Source organism: Lepidochelys kempii, chromosome 5 (assembly GCF_965140265.1).
Source record: "Lepidochelys kempii isolate rLepKem1 chromosome 5, rLepKem1.hap2, whole genome shotgun sequence".
In the NCBI taxonomy this organism is placed as follows: Eukaryota; Metazoa; Chordata; order Testudines; family Cheloniidae; genus Lepidochelys; species Lepidochelys kempii.
Window position 1 is genome coordinate 105029037 of NC_133260.1, and position 15374 is coordinate 105044410.

The following is a 15374-nucleotide window of genomic DNA, read 5'->3' on the forward strand; positions in this document are numbered from 1 at the left end:
ATGCTCCTATTTAAAAGCACCGGAGTGTCACATAACAGGGTGATAGGTGCAATATAAGAACATAAATAGTTAGATAATATGTGGTATTGTCATTTATTTCATATGAATGGCAGGTTGAGGAGGAATCCTAGGTCTTAGTAGGAAGTTGAGGAGGTGGAGAAGCAGGGTAGGCTTGGAGAGGTGTCTGGAAGCTAAGGAAAAGAGGGTATTGGAACTGGAGATGAGGAAGCACAAAGGACTTCAGGGTTTCTGTGTTTTCAGGAGTACATGAGAATAGTGATGTTTCTAGGAGAATAGGTGGTAAACCAGGGTCCATCTAGGAGATCAGTCTTGTATTTTTCATTTGAAACTCTGTGTAAAATATGTAAGTGAACTGTTGTAGTTGTAGATGTGTGTCGATAGAAGTGTTGCAAGATTATTAGTGGTGACCACTTCATATTAATCTCAATACAGTTTGGTGACCTGTGTGAAATGAGGAGTTGGCCTCAGTGCCGTTTTTTTTCCGGATTTGTCTACTGTCTTAGTGGCACAAGTTGACATTTTGGTTGGGAGTGTCAAAGATTGAATGGACATATTAATTGCCTTCTAATTTTTAGAAGTGGTCCCTTGGTGCTCTAGAAGCACATTGATAGGATAACTTTTGGAAATATATATTAGTGCTTGTTGCGGTTCAGTGATGAGACAGAACACAGCTTTATGCAAGCAAACAGGCTGGTCAGCGGAGATGGGCTGTTCTGCCCCCCCCGCCTTCCACCTTCTCCTTTTATTATATTTCTCCCCCTAAGCATTACACACTGCTACACAAAGGAATGTATGACGTTGATTCATATGCTTAATTACCATCCTCTATCTACTACAATCCTGGTTCTCAGGCCTTGAGCCCAGGCTAAGGAAACCTCCCACAGTTGCTGTCCAAACAATCAAGTTCTCAGGGTTCATATCTAGCCCTTGTCCTTGGATAGAGCAATGTGTGCATTGCTCCTAGGAAACAGTCAGGGTGTGCCCCGCCTGCTTCCAGGTGGAATAGCTAGACATTAACCCTTCAAGTGCTACCTATTTATTTTAGCTGTTCTATGTTTACCTGGAAAATTTTCAGGGCTATAAATCTGGCATCTTTTATTAGCACTAAATTTACTTTAAACGTTTTCTCTTTAATCTAGCAGTCAGTAGCCTTTATTACCACATTTAGCTTAGTTATGCCAATACAAACAATTTATTTTATTAGTGTGAGCTGTGGGACTTGAGAGAGGATAGATGCTGAGGTGAAATCCTGGCCCTGCTGAAGTCAGTGGCAAATAGGATTGCCAATTTTGGTTGGACGTATTCCTAAAAATTACATCACATAGCATAATCTTTAATTAAAGATTAATATTTCATTCCTCTGGACTCCAGGATAGTCCTGGAGGGTTGTCAAACCTAAGTGGCAAAACTCCCATTGACTTGGTTGCGTGATTGAATGGCATTCTTAATTCAGTAAGGGGAAACATTTGTAATTTTACTTGGAGAAAATAAACTAATACTTATCAATTTCAAACACAACTTTAATAAATTACCATATTTGAAATTTTATTAATATGGAACCACATTGCAGCCATCCACATGATTCAAAGTATTGAAATTATTTTTGAATCCTATTTGTCATTTTAGGGTCATGTTTACAAAACTGTCTTTTTAATGTCTCTGAAATGATGCTAGATTATGCTCTTGGCTTTCTCCTCTAGCGATTATGACAATAACATAAAATCTCATAGTTTGCTAGTTTTATTTACTGTGGTTCCCTTTTAATTGATGCTCCTCTTAAAAGACTACAGTTAATTAAAATGCTACTGCCAGGGTTATTGCTCTACCTTTTAAAAATGTGCTACTCACAGTATTCACCACAACCTCTTCCTGAAAGCTTTGTTCTGTCTTTGGGTTCCACATATTTTACTTTCCACATATTTATTCAAGTGACACCGTCATAGGACCTAATCACATTAGCCATGCCATCAGGGGCTCGTTCACCTGCACATCTACCAATGTGATATATGCCATCATGTGCCAGCAATGCCCCTCTGCCATGTACATTGGCCAAACTGGACAGTCTCTACGCAAAAGAATAAATGGACACAAATCTGACATCAGGAATCATAACATTCAAAAACCAGAAGGAGAACACTTCAACCTCGCTGGTCACTCAGTAACAGACTTAAAGGTGGCAATTTTGCAACAGAAAAGCTTCAAAAACAGACTCCAATGAGAAACTGCTGAGCTTAAATTAATATGCAAACTAGACACCATTAACTTGGGTTTGAACAGGAGTGGCTTGGGAGTGGCTGAGTCATTACACATATTGAATCTATTTCCCCATATTAAATATCCTCACACCTTCTTGTCAACTGTCTAAATGGGCCATCTTGATTATCACTACAAAAGTTTTTTTTCTCCTGCTGATAATAGCTCATCTTAATTAATTAGCCTCTTACAGTTGGTATGGCTACTTCCACCTTTTCATGTTCTTTGTATGTATATCTATATCTTCTTACTATATGTTCCATTCTATGCATCCGATGAAGTGGGCTGTAGCCCACAAAAGCTTATGCTCAAATAAATGTGTTAGTCTCTAAGGTGCCACAAGTACTCCTGTTCTTTTTGCAGATACAGACTAACACGGCTGCTACTCTGAAATGTTCCCAGTTTATGCTATTCTGGATCCAGTTTTCTATAATAAACCGTGAATATAGGTTATTAATGTAAATACCCCATTATCTGAGGGGAGTTAGCACCGAAAGCCTGGTGGGAGAATTATATTCTGAGAAGAGGTTTGAATGCAGAGGAAGACTACATGATAAACAACAAGATGACAGGGTGTTCCATCCATAAGGGGACAGCGTGGGAGGATACAAAAAGGGTGGTCAGGTGGGATGGTTGGAAGGAGTGGAAGCAATGGCAGGGATGTTAACCCCAGTGTCCTGGCCAAGTTCCAGCATGGTGACTATTAGCTTTGAGTGGAAAAGGCATTTTTCTCTTTCTTTCTGAAACTATTGTGTACTGGTGTTGTCCTGTTAAATAGTTGTTGTTTTCTCTCCAGCATTTTATATTTAATTCACAGGAGAATTGGTCTCTGTGTGTAATTTAATTTTGTATATCTGTTTAAGTTTGTAAAACACTTTGGGATGGAAGGCACTATAGAAATGAAAGTCCAGAAAGCTGTTTTTCATTCAAGTCCCTACTAGGAATATGACAGACATTTGAAAGTATAACAGATTCTGGGTGTACTAAAAGTTACGGAGTCCAGGCTGTTTCCTTTGGTTGGAAATTCCTTCTTGTATTTATTAGCTGGGCGAACTGTCCTCTGAAATATTCAGACACACATTATTTTCTTTGGTTAGCAGCTTTTCCTTCTGTAGTAGTTTAGGATAGGTTCTGTTATTTGTATACATGATACTGTTCTTGGATAGCTTCAAAGATGAAATCTGCCTTTGATCTAGGTGATTGAAGCTGAAGTAGTCTTAAAGGGATTGTCTTACTGAAACACTGAAGTAAGCCAAATACATCTAATGATTCTAGTGTTCGCTGAGAAATTTTACAGATGTGAGAGCTCCCTATATAGGCGATCAAGAGCCCAAAGAAATGTCTGAATTAGCGTTAACATCTTAGAGACTTAAATTGTGCTTGCCCTACAGGGTGAATGCCATTGCTCATACTGAGTTCCTATAAACAAGGCGTTCCTGTCCTGTCGGTCAGGTGGAGTGTTACTGCTTTTAGGAGTTTACAGGAATACACCGTATTAAGCTGTTTCATTATGTATCTGTAGAACCCAATATTTTTAAAAAGTGACTAGTGATTTAGAATGCCTCTATTTTTTGGACCCCATTTTGAAACACTTTAAAAGCACCATTTTAAAACTCAGCGCTTTCTGAAAATCAGAGCCCTTTAAGGTACTTCAAGTTGAGCCCTGAAAATCACTAATCACTTATGAAAATTTACACTCCTACATTTCTGTAGGTTTACATAACTTTCAGTTTATGGAGCAGATCCTCAGCTGGGTTCATTGTCATGGAGGATAATTTACACTAGCAGAAGACCTGCTCCTACATGCTTATGATAATAGACTTCTGACTATTGTGCTCATCTAATTAGCCATGTCAATATTTAGGCTTATCCCTGCTTTCACTATAGTTAGTTTGCTAAAACTTTTAAATAATATGAAAATATATTTTTACTTATTGAAATGTATATATTGCAATTTAAGTATGCATTAAATTTTGAAGTATATTAATTGTTCAGTATTGGCCCCTAGCCTGCTTCTTCTGAAAACAGTGGAACTTTTGCCACATTGGTCCTCATGTATTCTCTGCAAGAGTCATGCAACAGAGATATTCTTATATATAAACAAAGTAGTAATCATAGTGCAAAACAGTAAATTGTATAATGAAAAATATAATGTAATATAAATTAGTATCCTTATTCTTTATAAAGAAATGCATAAATCAGATAATTGCAAATATTTATCTCTTTGCTGCATAATAAGGAAGGTTTTGTATAATATAGTGGAACACCTACATTGCAGCAGCAGCCATATTTTGTGTGAATAATACATAATTATGGAATGATTGCCACCCTGCTTCCGTACCTTTCTTCACCTCTTCAAGTCCATTGAAGAGCAGCATGCTGATAAGCAGGCTTATTATGGTACATATTAGTACTTTTAGTTCCACTGCTTTATGTTTAACTTTTCTCTCCAGAAAATTCTAATTTAAATGAAACGATGAAAATATTATATGCAAAAGCATTTTGTAAGTTTCCATGTAGTAAATTGTAGGATGGCTATTTAGCTTTATTACCAGTAACTATCACCCAGGGAACCTCCTCTAGCACAGCTCACAACATGTCAGCTCTTGTATCATTCAGCATTTGCATGCACCCACATGTAAGATAATGCACATTTATATTTTACTGTGCGGTTGTTATTGTTTGACTGATAATTATTTTTGAGACAGAGGAAAAGTGACATTGAATCCATCTGTGTTAGAGTACTGCTCACAAAAAATTAGCCACAAAATCATCTCAAAAAATAAAAAGACCAAATGATTAAATGATTCATCTGTGTAGTTCTTGAAAATGAAACTGTATTCGTACCTAGCTTCTTGATTGAGAACAAATGCCTCATTAATCTTAAATACCTCAGCTGGAGAACACTAGTAAAGTCAGGAAGAATAATGACCGACATTTCAGGGAACGCAGCATACCATACCCTGTGCAGGAGTGCCATCACCCCTTAGGCACTCTGCACAAACATACATACCTTTATTTTTAAAAAAAATTTGGGGAAGGAGAAAATGGGGAGGAGAAAGGAAAGAAATGTGCTCGTAGATACTTACTCTAAATGATGAAAATAGATCCAATCAATGAAAATGAAAGAAACACTTTGAAGTTATCTTCACTTGGACACACATGCTTACACCTTAGCTGCTTTAATCATGCTGAGAACAAAGAATAAAGTAACAAAATAAAGCATCTCTAGATCCTGAGTACATATTATATATTACCCCTCATGGCTTGGTGAATGAGAAGTAATATCTCACTATTCAGTTTACTGAACAGGGCCACATTTTCAAAGGTGCTGAAGTTGCATCTGCAAAATATGTATATATGTGTACAGTCATATAGGTACATGTGTATTTGTGAATGCACAGGCATGTTTCCTGGGCTCAAGCCACTGTTTTCACACTAACTTGTAGGTAGTCTTTCCCAAGGGTAATAAAGTCATTTTTTAAGACTCCTTCAAGAAACATTAAATACAGAGGGTGAAATCCTGGCCCCATTGTGAGTTTTGCTAATGATTTCAATTGGGTCAAGATTCTACTGTCTGTCGTTCTCTGCATGGGAGAAGGAAGTGCTTAAGATCATTTTAGCTAATTTAAAACACTGTATTCTGTTATCAAGTTACAGCCGGTTTTTGTAGTAGAAAACAAATTACTACATTTCATGTGATTTCTGTGATTCTTTAAGTGGCCACAGGCACTCAGTCTTTACACGGAATATACCGAAGGTGGAAGCTGCAAACTGGTCTGATTGGCTTTTGTCCTGTTAGACTTGTCCCTGCTACATTTCTAAAGCGAGGAGACTGCGTACATGTACACAATCAAACATTATCTAGCTCTCTGAAATTCTGCTGCTGACTGTAGTTTGAGAGATAGGGAGGTACAAATTCACTATCACAGAAATACTGCAGACTTTAATCTGCTTCAGAATTTGAAGTCACTTGCCACAGAAGTGACAACTGAAAGATCAGAGATTTTTTGAGCCCTGGACATGTTTCAAGGACGCTGTATGGAGTGTTAATAGTAACCATGCAATAGTTGTTTATTTAGTTGTTCAGTTATTTGTGTACAGATGTGCTTTAAGTACATTCGTTTTTGATTTCCAAATTCAGATTTAGTGAGAGTGGATTTCTGTTTGATTATATTTCCTGTTAGAAGAGCCTAATACATGGATTGAGGAGGACAATTCTTAAAGCTTTTTTGGTTTGGGCCAGGTATTAAAAACGTGACTTGCTGAGGCGTATTTGGCAAATCAGCTAAAACAAGGACATTTAAGACAGCCACTGGAGACTATTTTGTATTGGTATTTCTTTAACTGATGTCTTCTAAAGAGCCATTGGAACATTATTTAATTCTACAAAAAATAATGAATTGGGACAGTCTTCTTATAATGATGCACCGCTGTAGATGAGGTTGTGTCAGCACGTCCATAATAAGCCCTGATTTTCAAGGTTTGATAATTCAGCCATAAAAATGTGCTTCATGTTGTAACTTGGCACACAAAGTCGTAATCTCCAGCGAGGTATTTTTGTTACCAGATTTTAAAAGAATTTGGCCATTTTTAAAGGGAAATTATCAGAATTGGTGTGGCTCCAGTAGGAAAGGCTTAACCTTCCTGATACTTTCTCTGTATTTCTTTTTCAAACCAATCCATGCTGCTGTCAGAAAAATAAATAAGAATAATAAAAGGACAAATAACTTACTGTGAGAATCGCATGCAAGGATTGATACTGGCAATGTGCGTACCTTGGTTTGTGTTTACTGTTAGAATAACAGTCTGTCAGGCAGTGTTTATTAACACACACTTTAGAAGCAATAAGATTGGAAAGGATCCAAACTGTGAGACCTTCCTGACAGGATTGTTTAAATAGTAAATCAAGGTTTAGACTATCAATCTGGATACTGTCATTTTAACCGAGGAATATAGAAACTACCATAATGGATTGGACCCATGGATTGGACCAAGGTCCATCTAGTCCATTGTTTTGTCTCCAACAGGGGTCACCATGCAGTAGGCAGATGTGAGACAATCTTGCCCCCCACATTAGATACCATGCTGGTCACTAATACTTAAAGATTGGCTTAAACCAGGGGTGGGAAAACTACGGTCAGCAGGCCGGATCCGGCCCCTCAGGGCTGTGGATCCGGCCCTCAGGATTGCCAACCCTGTGTTGCTGCAGGCCCTGCTCTGCTCCGGGAAGCGGCCGGCACCACATCCCTGTGGCCCCTGGGAGAGGTGGGGCAGAGGGCTCTGTGTGCTGCTTTTGCCTGTGGGTACCTCCCCCGAAGCTCTCATTGGCTGGGACCAGGGAATCACGGTCAATGGGAGCTTCAGGGAAGGTACCCACAGGCAAGGGCAGGTGCGCTCAAGGAGCCTGCCCTGGCCCTGGTGTGCGCCGCTGCCACCCTGGAGCCGCTCCAGGTAAGCGGTGCCGGGCTGGAACCCGCACCCCGAATCCCTCCACCCCAACTCCCTGCCCTGAGCTCCCTGCCTGCACCGCAATCCTCTGCCCTAAGCCCCCTGCCACACCCTGCACCCCTCCTGCACCCCAAGCCCCTGCCCTGAGCCCCTTCCTGCACCCCGCACTCCCTCCCACACTCTGACCCCCCTGCCCTACATTCATGGCCCTGCATGCAATTTCCCCATCCACATGTGGCCTTCGGGTCAAAAAGTTTGCCCACCCCTGACTTAAATACTGAAGTATGAGGCTTACGTTCACTTCCAGAATGTTTCTTATTAATTATAAGAACTCTGGATATTTTTGTTATCCATGTGAATGTCCAATCCCTTTTAGAATCTTGCTAATTTCTTGGCCTCAACAATATCCTGCGGCAATGAGTTCCACAGTCTTATCACATTTTGTATGGAAAGCATTATCAGTTTTGAATTTGACACCTTTTAATTTAATTGAATGTCCCATTGTTTTCGTGTTATGAGACAGGGAGAACAGAACTACCCCATCTCTCTTCTCTATACCATTCCTTATTTTATATACCTTTATCATGTCTCCTCTTTAAGATAACAATCCCAATCTTTTCAATCTCTCTTACTATGAGAATTTGTTCATGCCCTTAATGTGGTTACCCTTTTCTGAACGTTCTCTAGTTCTACAATATCCTTTCTGAGACGGGTTGGCCTCAACTGCATACACTATTCCAGAGGAGGCTGCACCCTTGGTTTATGTAAAAGCATAATATTCTCTTGATTACTCTCCATCTGATTCCTTATGCATCCTAACATCTTGTTAGCATTTTTGACCACAGCTGCACATTAAGCAAAAGTCTTCGGGTTCCTTTCTTGAGTTGATGCATTTAATTTTGAACCCTGTAAAGTGTAAAAGTAGTTTAAATTTGTCCTTCCAAGGTCTCAGTATGGGGCCCTTGGACTGTATGCTTTTCAGGGCAATGAAAGTAGTTTACTTTGTTTTGTAAAGAGTTGTAGCATCATAAAAATGTTCTGTAATGTTGTCTGTTGTATTAGGTAAATGATATGTACATGAAAATATATATCATATTACACACAAAAAGCTATACTAATAGAACATTTTGAAGGTTGCAATGCCAAGCACATAAAAATTAGGAAATGCTAGAATTCAGATTGCCTGTGCAACCTTAATTCTGCCCCCCTTGTCCATGTGCATTATGACACAGTCTTTAATTATGTAATCACATACTGTTTTTGCCACAGGATCCCTATTTTTCCCCCCAGCTGCCTTCTCAGAAATGGCTGAACCACTTTGGCTGAAATTATTCCAAAAAAAAAAAAAAAAAAAAGCTGGCGGTAGACAGCCAATGTGACAAATTTTTAGCTGAAGCAGTACAATTTTTGCAGTTATAAGCAGCTGAAAACAGGGTCTTCTCATGGGCAGTGTCAGGCAACCTTAATAATAGGTGGTGGTACCAGCCCTGACAATGCACGCCTGTGTATAAACGTTAAGTTTTTCTGAAAAAATAGAAGCTATGTCTCTTTAAAGAGTTGGTGTTAAGGTAACACCACAAGTCAGAGACAGTAAACATTTGAAAGGAGGTTAATTGGGATCCCAAAAGGCTGTTTTCCAGCTGCAGTCCATTACCTTGGAGTGAAATGAAAATACACCCTAAGAGAAAGCCCCTTTAAAGAACACTTCCAGAAGAATGTTGTAAAAAAAGGGGCAGAAAACCAAACTGCTTATCCAAAGCAATGAGCACAAATCTAAATGGATTTGGGAAGTATATAATAGACATAATGTGAGACAGAAGGGGTATCTGTGTTAATACAGGGAGGGAGAGCCAGGGACACTTATTTTGAGTTCAGAGGGGATGCTTTGTAGAAGAGAACAGGGCGAGCTGGGGAAAGTGTAAGCCTTTGTTTCTGCATTGCAACTACAGAAATTGTACTGCACAGCTTAGCTTTGGCAGAGTTCAAGACTAGAGGCTTATTTATATTTGATTTTTCTCTAAACATCATAAACTTGTTTTTAACGAGACCATATGAGTCCGAGATTATTTTGAGATAATGTCACTCAGTATAGAATCAACTGTCCTCTTCTCGGTGGCAGTGGGGGAGAAAACGGTGCCTATCCTTTGGCAGTTGGCTGAGACAACATCTTAAGAAATGCTTTCCAGTCACAGGTTGCAGTAAGCAGAGGCATGGGAAAAGCCCGTTGACCATTTTTCTTTACAATGTATGCTTAGAACTGCAGAACAACTATGCATTTTTCCTAGACTGGTTTGCTGTAAAATTTAAATATGGGTTCTATATCCTATTAAAAACATAGAGTTATCTCCCGTCCCAAATGTAACTTTTTTATGAAGATGCTGATGTGACGCTAATCAAAATCTAATGTGCCACTCTTGCATTTTTACAGTTTTGTGACAAATTAATATTACTAAAAGTTTCTATAGAATATAACCATTTAGAAGACAAGCGTATGATGAGTAATAATTATAGCCAGACAAATAGTTCCCAGCAAATAATTTGTTTGATGAATTTAGCTCTTTTTTCTGCTTGCAAAATATCCTTGACAAATCACGAGTTCCTTGGATTCCTTTTTTGTTCATATGCATTCAGGGCATTTTTTAAACTTAATTGATAGTTATATAGTTTACTCTGCGTATTTGATACTTGAAATTCACCTGGGTTAGTTAATTTTGGTCACATATGTAATATTTTTTTTCTGTTCCCTGATTGACTAAGGGCAGCTCTTATGATGTGAGTTTGAAGAAGCCACTGGGGCTTTCACTGTCTCAGGGAGAGAGAGCAATTTAATCAGAAAGCAGTATGTGAAAAGGCCATAGCCTAGTTGTCAGTAAGAGTACTGTCAAATCTTTGTTTGGCTTGTTTATACACGTCTGTGCCAAGACTGTGCTGACGGGTTTGGGGAATCTTGATTCCTTGCTGTGTCAAACAGACTCCTATCCCATATAAAATACTACTACTTCTGAAGAGAGTACTCAAGCATGAGTTCAAAAACCGTTTTCTGTAAGCATTGGTGTCAACAAAATACGATAGCTTGAATGTTGGAAGAAAGTGAAAAAAGGTACTCAGACACAACCAAAGATATTTTTGCGGTATTTACTCTCATCTAATAAATAACTAATAACTAATTTTGAATTAATAAATTACATTCATTTGAACAAACCTGGTCCCCATCTTGGCTATAATTACAGAAAGACAAAGAGAAGGGAAGTTCACTCAATTTATTTATATGTCAGGCTTTCAGTACAGTTCCTTGTAGAAATAGTAGCAAAGAAATGAAAAAGATGATGTACATGTGTAAGAATACTATAGGGTGGTTACAAACTTTGCCATACCATTGTAAACAAGAGTAATTCTACAATATCAAATTGAAGAGTACTGACAATCTGGGTCCCACAGGGTGATTGGTACTGGCAATTATACTATTTATTATCTTCATTAAGGATCTGGAAGATAAAGTAAGCTGTAGCTTCAATATGTTCTCAAACCATATGAAACTAGGCAAGACTGCACGCTCACTAACGGAAAGATTTTTTACAAAATACTGTGTGGAATGTTCTGGAGATCTTTTAAACAGATGAGCCATTTAAAATGGTCTGAGATTTAATTTAGGTAAATGTGAAATAATAGACTAGGGGAGAAATTAACATTCAGTCAAAGTACAAAATGGGAGAAAGTTTCTGTGTAAAGCAAGTGTTGGATTGTGGGAGCGATGGTGGATAACGGATTGGACATGCTCTTCTAATACAGTGCACCTGCAACAAAGACCAGTGCTACCCTGCGATGCGCACATCTTCTGAAGGGCATGAGCAAGAGCTAGTAGTACATACATAATTTCACTAATACTTATTCTGTCCACAGTAGATGTAATTCTCCAAGCTCAGTGCGTCTCAGCACTTAAAGGATTTCTTCCAGCTTCTTCTTTAAATAATCACCCCCTTCCACCAAATCCCCCCCCCCCCTCAAAACAACCAAACTCCAAAATATTCATTGTCAGCAATCTGGCTAAGGTAGCTGCATAGCACTTACCATATCAGATCACACCAGATGCATATACTCCAGTAGTCCATGTGAGAGTCTGTGCTGTACTGCTTAGAAACACAGCATAGAACTCATAGCCCATGGTGAAGAGGAGATGAGGTGGCTTTAAGCCACCTTTGCACCCTCCCATTTCTGAGCTGCTCCATGCCCCACCAATGAAATTTAGACATCTCTGGGGGGCTGTCCAAGATATGACAGCCTCTCCCCAGCTGCCTATGGGTCACATCACTGCCCAGAGTCTCTGCAATGCTATGTTCTGTAGGGACCTTCTCTCTCCAGTATGCCCGCTACACCAGGGCTTGTCCTTGGCAGACAGCCATAAGGCTGTCTTCTGCTGTCATGTGCTGGGGGAATCCTCCCCTACCAGGAATTAGTTTTTACAATCCTTTACATCACTTTGACCCTTTTACCTGGTGTAAAAGTGCTAGAGTGGAGGTGAGAGTCCCACCTTCTGTCTCTGACCATGACGGTGCTCCAGAAGAAGTTGCAAGAAACCCTATAGTAGGTAACTATGGAATAAACAGCAATAGGAGTGGTTTCTTACTAACAACTTGACAGAGAAATTTCTATAAGAAAAAACTGAATTTTTACCCTCTGCTGCTTGAATAATCTTTATTGTATTCATAGGAAGTTTTCAGGGCTCTGAGCCTTGCCTAGATGCAATAGCAGAATATAGTGCAGATGGTCACTTTAGGCTCTTCCTTCTAATTACAAACACTTGTCGCAGGTGAGGGACATTAAAACAAGTTTATTCTTATCCCAGCATTAATTTTTTGAACCAAGTATGAACAACAACATCAGGGAATTATAAAGTAGGAGTGAAAATACTGATGGTTATTTTTCAGACAGAAAAAAAGCCACTTCATTTTTAAAGCAAGAATGGAAGAAGAAATGTGCTCCTATAAGGTTTAGAAACCATTGAACTGTGTGAGGGGTGGGGAGGAAGTGTGGGAAAGTGAGTTCATACAAATGAGCTTTTTGTCCCAAGGAGGCATCCCCTGAGCCAGATTTTCTCTCTTTCTTCCCCTATCTGGGGTGATTATTCTAGCTCTTCCTTTCAGTTATCCCTGCCAAACTGCTGCAGAACTGAGAATGAGTCATGAATGGGTTCCTTTAGGAAATGCTGTTGTCTCTCTTCCCCTCTTATTGATCACTACAGAGGTAGGAAGATCATTGGCTTGATGGTCCTTTCATCTCTTTGGGTAACAGAGATCCATTTTGGATCTTTCCCTTTGTGCTTCTTGGCCCATTCATTTTCTCACTGACTGTGAGATATGTTTGAAGCTGGAGAGCTCAGATTTGACTGAGCCAGGATTTGGGCCTATAACCTTAATATCTACTTGGACCAAACTTCTCTTTTCCCTCACATTCCCTTTTCTCTGTCTTGAGATGACGCCAAGAGACAGATTCATCTGCTATTAATTTGACTTATTTACATTTTATTTTCATGCTCTTTTAAATGGAAAGAATTTTCTGTGTGACATTATTACAAAATTATGTTTCCTCGTGGTTTTATTGTTGTCATTATTGGAAACTGTCCTGTGCCTATTAGCTTCTTAAATGCACTATTGTCATGTTATTTCAGTCAGCTGATAGTGAAGTGAACTAAAGTGTACTAAGCCTTAATGTTTTGGGTACTTGGCATCTAGTTTAGGAAAATCCTCACCACATGCTTTCTTGGCTCAGTAGTTCTCCACAAGTGTGTTGCTCATGATACAGTGGTATCATATGCAGGGTAAGGACGGGAATATGCTTGTTTACACAGCCTTGATATGGCCACTCTTGAGAATATATGGATTTCAGCATCTCATTATGCTAATGACAGATAAATGAGAGAGAATCTAGAGAAGAGCAACAAACATGATAAAAGGATTAGAAGATTTGACCTTGATGAGAGGTTATGGGAATTTAACATGTACAGCTTGAGAAAAGGAGACCGAGTGGAGGATATGATAAGAGTCTACAAATATTTGAGAGGTAATAAGATAAAGGAAGAAGAGGGATTATTTCCAGTGCTTGAAGCAGCATAACAAGGAACAGTGCTTGAAATAGAAAGAATGTAGGTTAGACCAGTTCTGTATGGCATGTGGATCTAGAAAGGCACAAAATCCCTGGGGCAGACCAGAGTTCCTCTCACTCTGCCTGCTGCCATACAACATAGTTGGAAGTATATGGACTAGAAACACCAGGCTTTGTCTCCATTTCTCCAAGCAGCCAGGAAATTGAAAGCCCAAGAGAGAAAGGAAAAACAGTGGGAGTGTGTCACGCTGATGGGGTGTTAGACCAGTCCAGGGAGCATAGGCTCAGAAGAAGAGCTTTGAGCTATGGGAGAAATGAAAGGTTCTGTGTGATAGGGCCCAGTTCCAGAACCCCACTTACAACTCTAGGCGACTCCTGAGTTTGGGGCAAAATACGTGTTCTAGGAAAAGAGGTCAGTTTGTTCTCAGAGAGCCAACAACCGGTACAGTCTCCTGGAAAAAAAGCTCTTAGCCTTTTGGGCTACTTAATCAGAAAACAAGGCTCACAACAGTAAACAAAATAATACAGTTTGGGGCCCTCTCATGGAGGAAGCAGACCATTATTTCTCTCTAAAGCAGCAGCCACTTTCAGTCCAGTTTTCCCATTTACATCTGTTCCTAGTAAATGGGTTTAGTTCCCATCCTTTGAACACTTGAGGGAACTACTCTGGGTCGTATGGTTCTACTCACTGAGGCAGGCATTGCTTGCTTCTATAAAGGGTAGTGGAATGTGGGGGAACTGTGACCTTGAGAGCACGTTTTTGGGTTCCAAATGGTCCATCCAACCAACACACCCTGGATCCCCTCTGACTGTCCAGTGCAAACAAGCTACTGTGGGTAAAGCAATGAGCAGCTCCTGTAATACCATCTTCCTTCTCTGCTTCCTTATATAATTGGTGATCCATAATGCATGAGAACTATAAGATCAGGAGGCAACTTCTTAGCTCAAGATTTGGATCTCTGCTCTTTCACCACACAACTCAGCTACAGAGCTCCTTGAGGAAGGGGCCATCTTTTTGTTCTGTGTTTGTACAGTGCCCAGCACAATGGGGTCCAGGTCCATGATAGCCTCATCGGTGCTACGGTAATATAAATAATCATAATAATAGTGTGCATATGTCCCAGGCCCACAGAGCTACCAGCTCTCCACCCTATGCGTCATGTAGCATGGGGAGAACAGTATTAGGAAGCAAAGTAGAGAGGGGAACAAAACCCAACAATGAATAAAAAAAAATTGGGGGAGAGAAGAAGATAAGAAGACAGACAGAAAGAAAGAAAGAGAAAGGAGGAGGGCTGAAGAGAGACAGGGAGTAGGCAGAGCATTTGTACCACAGTGTGGTGTGAGGCGGTGAAGTGGGAGAGCCTATTCACCAAACTATTGCTCTCTGACCAAAAATATTTTGGGAACCACTGAAGCAGGCCTTGCCATGTACCCTGAAAATCAACAAACTTGTGCTCTGTTGGATCAAGGGGAGAATACAGTTCCAGTCACAGGCCCCCCACTAACTTTATTATTAGCTTTCAATCAGCACTTCTCATCAGTAGAGCTCA

General features: G+C 39.8%; 1 protein-coding gene across 18 annotated transcripts in view; it reads left to right on the forward strand.

Moving 5' to 3' along the window:
• The window catches only part of KDM4C (lysine demethylase 4C), a 440364-nt gene that overhangs the window by 306283 nt on the left and 118707 nt on the right, over positions 1-15374 (forward strand). The window lies entirely within an intron of this gene.